The 5,031-nt window shown below is 49.7% G+C and overlaps 1 pseudogene across 1 annotated transcript; it reads left to right on the top strand.

Annotated features, from left to right (window-relative positions):
* The first annotated feature begins 341 nt into the window (after positions 1-341).
* LOC308659517 (ubiquitin carboxyl-terminal hydrolase 20-like) lies at positions 342-3,266 on the top strand (annotated as a pseudogene). The gene has a single exon. The product of its transcript is annotated as a ubiquitin carboxyl-terminal hydrolase 20-like (transcript).
* The last annotated feature ends 1,765 nt before the right edge of the window (positions 3,267-5,031 follow it).

The raw sequence follows: 5,031 nt of genomic DNA, 5'->3' as shown, positions 1-5,031 counted from the left end.
TGGATTCCTTTTCATAAGAGGCCCAGTAGTAACTGTTTTGACTTTCCCCCTTTGTAAGTTTGGGTCACAGGCGTGTTTCTTTCACTGTGGCTTCAGCCACACCTCATAGATCCAGTTTTCCTTGGGCACTGTTGTTATCATGCTTTCCTCTTGCATTGATTCATTAACTGGTGCAGGACTGTCAAATTATGGGGGGGGGAAACCTCCGGGACCATTATTAATGTTTAAGAGATTTGTTTCACACTGAAATAGTTCTCCTTCTAACAATTTACAGTTTACTTCTCCATTCCCTCCCCAGGGCTTGTTTTTTGGCTCCCAAGGGGGCAACAGGAAAGGGAAACATGGGGTCGCCCTCTGAGGCGGCCCCGGCCAGCACGGACGGTGGCCTGAGCTGGCCTGGAAAAAGAAGCCTGTTGTTTGTCCGAGCCCAGGCACAAGATGGGGGACACAAGAGACCTCACCTGGATTGCATAGGTGAGGTCACCAAGGACGACATGCTTTTCAAATCCAAGGGAACATGCCAGTCTTGCGGTGCGGGAGGACCAAATCTATAGGCCTGCCTTCAGGTTGGTTGCCATTATGTCAGTTGTGGGGAGTCCTTTGTAGATCACAGCACTTTGCACACCCAGGCCAAAAAGCACAATTTGACGGTGAACCTGACCACGTTTCGGGTGTGGTGCTACGCATGCGAGAAGGAGGTGTTCTTGGACCAAAATCTGGCTTCCCATCCTGCCAACCTGCCTTACATATTTATGGAACAGAACAGTGAATTCCTGCTCCAGGATGCTCTCCCGCCTGTCCATCCGCTCAAAGCTATCCCAATCGCCGTCGCTGACGAAAGAGAATCGGAATCGGAAGACGACGACCTAAAACCAAGAGGCCTTATGGGAATGAAAAACCTGGGGAATTTGTGTTACATGAACGCTGCTCTCCAGGCTCTCTCCAACTGCCCCCCACTCACACAGTTCTTCCTCGAATGCGGATGGCTCGTGACAACCGACAAGAAGCCGGCGCTCTGCAAAAGTTACCAGAAGCTGATCTCGGAAGTCTGGCACAAAAAGCGCCCGAGCTACGTTGTTCCCAGCAGCCTCTCCCACAGCATCAAGCTGATCAACCCCATGTTCCGGGGCTACGCACAACAGGACACCCAGGAATTTCTCTGCTGCCTGATGGACCAACTTCATGAAGAGCTGAAGGAGCTGGTGATGGCCAAGCTGCATGACTCGGATGCGAGCGACACGGATGAGAAGAGGGAGGGGGACCGCAGCCCCTCAGAGGACGAGTTCCTCTCCTGTGATTCGAGCAGCGACCGCGGAGAAGGGGACGGGCAGGGCAAAACGGGCTCGGCCAAAGCGGAGCTGCTGATCCAGGATGAGGTGGGCTGGAGCATCTCCGAGAAGGAACAGATGAAGGATTGGAAATTCTGCCACCAACGGTGGAGCAACTCGGAGCAAGTGGATGAAGATGCAGACATTGACACCTCAGTGATGGCGGTGGAGGGCAGGGCTTCTCTGGAAGGGCTCCTGCCACCTCCTCCTCGACCCGCCAGCCCTGCGAGGATCCCAGAACCAGATAATGATGCCTACTCTCATTGCTCATTGTGGCTCTGCAGCCCTATCCACCATGATATGTACGCCAAACTCTCGAATCCTCTGCATTCCAGCCCTGTGAGGCTGGGACCCTCATACATGCTGAAGAAAGCTCAGCTGTTGATGGCTGGAAAAAGGAAGAAAGAGTTGCGATATCGTAGCGTCATCTCTGACATCTTTGATGGCTCCATTCTCAGCCTTGTCCAATGCCTCACCTGTGACCGAGTTTCCACCACCGTAGAGACCTTCCAGGATCTGTCGCTGCCGATTCCCGGGAAGGAAGACTTGGCTAAACTGCATTTAGCCATTTACCAAAATGTGCCAGTCAAGACAGGAGTGTGCGGTGACAACTATGCCGCCTCGCAGGGCTGGATCACCTTCATCATGGACTACATTCGCAGGTTTGTGGTGTCCTGTATCCCCAGCTGGTTTTGGGGCCCTGTTGTTACCCTGGAAGACTGCCTGGCTGCCTTTTTTGCAGCAGATGAGTTGAAAGGTGACAACATGTAGAGCTGTGAAAGATGTAAAAAGTTGCGGGACGGAATCAAGTACTGTAAAGTGCTTCAGCTGCCTGAGGTCCTCTGCATCCATCTGAAGCATTTCCGGCACGAAGTCATGTACTCCTTCAAAATCAACAGTCACGTTTCCTTCCCCCTGGAAGGCCTGGACCTGCGGCCCTTCCTGGCCAAGGAGAGCATCTCCAAAATCACCAATTACGACCTCCTCTTGGTGATTTGCCACCACGGCACAGCCAGCAGTGGACATTACATTGCCTACTGCCAGAACACGATCAACAGCCAGTGGTACGAATTTGATGACCAGTATATCACCGAAGTGCACGAAATGGTCGTGCAGAACACCGAGGATTACATCTTGTTTTACAGGAAAAGCACCGAGGAGGCTCTCCGGGAGCACCAGAAAGTCGTCTCTTTGGCCACCATGAAGGAGCCCGGCCTGCTGCAGTTTTACATCTCCCGGGAATGGCTGAACAAGTTCAACACCTTCACGGAGCCCGGTCCCATCAGCAACCACACCTTCCTCTGCTCCCACGGAGGAATTCCACCGATTAAATACCATTATATTGATGACCTGGTGGTAATTCTTCCCCAGAATGTTTGGGAATACCTGTATAACAGGTTTAGGGGTGGCCCAGCCGTCAATCACCTCTACCTCAGTGTGCCAGGTAAAGATCGAAGCTCTGGCTAAGCATAGAAAGATGGAGATCGACACCTTCATCAAGCTGAACAAAGCCTTCCAGGCCGAGGAGTGTCCAAGTGTCATCTTTTGCATCAGCATGCAGTGGTTCCACGAATGGGAGGCCTTCGTCAAACGGAAGGACAACGAGCCCCCTGGTCCGATTGACAACACCAAAATTGCCGTGGCCAAAGGAAGCGGCCACATGCAAGTCAAGCAGGGAGCCGATTACGGGCAGATCTCGGAGGAGACCTGGATCTACTTGAGCACGCTCTATGGCGGAGGCCCTGAAATCGCCATCCGGCAAAACGTGGCCCAGGTGCAGGAAGTGGAAAGCCTCCACGGGGAGCAGAAGATTGAAGCTGAGACCAGAGCAGCATAAAGCGATGGGGACGTTCAGGTCGGCTCCCCCTTCAGACTCCTCCTGCCTTTTGGAACTCAACACACGTCCCCCCCTGTCCCCAGCCAGCCACTTCCCTCGCCCCCCCCATCTTAATTTGACGCTCGGGTGCTCCTCCCGCGCCTCTGCCGGGAGCGGAGAGCATCTCGCCTGCCTGGTTTTGTCCCAAGTTTGTCCCATTCCAGGCAAGGAACAGCCCGGCTTTCTCATCCCATCATCTGCAGAAGCCGGGAAGGGTTCTTGCAGAGAAGTTGGGGCTGCCTTTGGAAGGAGCCGGCATGGTAACCGTTCCCGTTTGTCACCTTTTTGTGACTTGAGCTGTTCTTTTTTTTTTTATTGAAAAGTTTTACAATACATTTTATCTTTAACAATCCCTCCCCCCTCCCTCCACCCAACCCTTCCTAACCCTCCCTAACCCTCCCTAACCCTCCCCCCACCCCTTTCCCCCTCCCCCCTCCCCGACTTCCCAGAGCTAAATACAAGGTATAAAGATAAAAACAATCATAAACAACCATATGTTAACAACAATAAACTATTAAGTCTATCGCACTCTAGCTCATATAAAATGACTACAAGCAATACTAATATCACATCAAGACTTATACAAATGCTAAATGAAACTTTTTAGTCCCATATTTGTTCTGGATATAATCAATCCACTTTTTCCACTCCATAATATAACGTTGTTGAGAATGGTCTTTCAAATAAGCCGAAATCTTTGCCATTTCCGCCAGGTCAGAAGTGACTTGAGCTGTTCTTGAAGAATGTACCAAGAAGGGGAGCACCATTGTCTTGGTTCTCCTTTTGGTTCCTCTCCTGAATTTGGGGCCATGCTCAGCAGAGATTTTGAAGTCGCCTGGAAAGAACCTCGTTTGAAAGGAACATGTGGGTGCGACAAGGTTTCCCCCCCCCTTTTGTGGCATACAAAATATATTTCTTCTACCCTTCTCCCGTACTGATAAAAAAGGGGTCTTCGGAGAGTACAGTGCATCCCCCAATTCCCTTCTATTTATCTATTTATTTGCAAGGAATGGATTGTCCTTGATTCTTCTCGTCTCTTGTCCCCCCCATTCACCCAAGTATTTCCAAGCACAAGCTGGCCACATTGGTCCCCCTAAAACCAAGCACGGGCCTCAAGCCGCATCTACTTTGGGGAGACTGGGACCTTGGATGCTTCATCCCGATGCCCAAGATTGGTTTTCTTTTTTCCTGCCGAAAACATCCGCCAATAAAACTCGCTCATTTTCAAAAAAAAAAAAAAAAGGAAAGGGAAACATGGTATTTCACAGGCCATTAGCACAGGGAGATGAAATTTGTGGAAGAAAGTCCAGGGAGGAATTCTTGAAGTGTCATATGCCTTTGAAGGAGAGCATAAGAATGCAAAAGTTCCTGCTTGATTAGACCAAAGGCCTGTTCAGTCCAGCATTCAGTTCATACAGTAACCAATCAGTCACTTATGGAAAGCTCTCAAGCGGAACATGAGCAAAAAAACTAAGGTCCTGTGATCATTTCCCTAGTATCCAAAAGGCATCTTGCCTTTTGGACTGAAGTTAATAAATAGCTATTATGACTTGTAGCTATTGATAGTTTATTCTCCATTGGTGTCAAATCTCCTTTTAAGTCCTTCATTGGTGGCCATTGCTACAGATTATAAGAAGCAGATTTCTAGTTTATACTGAAAGAGCATAGCTTTTATCTTTCCTAAAGGGGAAGGGATTGACCCCCTTCCATGCGAATGACATTTCGGAAGAGATGATTTCATCAGGAACCTGCCTGTTTTTCCTAAAACTGATGGCAGTTCTGATACTCAAGTAGATTATTTTTAAGAGGCAGAATTGATCTTTTATT

The sequence above is a fragment of the Vipera berus genome (genome assembly GCF_964194415.1).
Source record: "Vipera berus genome assembly, chromosome: 1".
Lineage (NCBI taxonomy): Eukaryota > Metazoa > Chordata > Lepidosauria > Squamata > Viperidae > Vipera > Vipera berus.
This window is presented reverse-complemented; position numbering and strand designations above follow the sequence as displayed.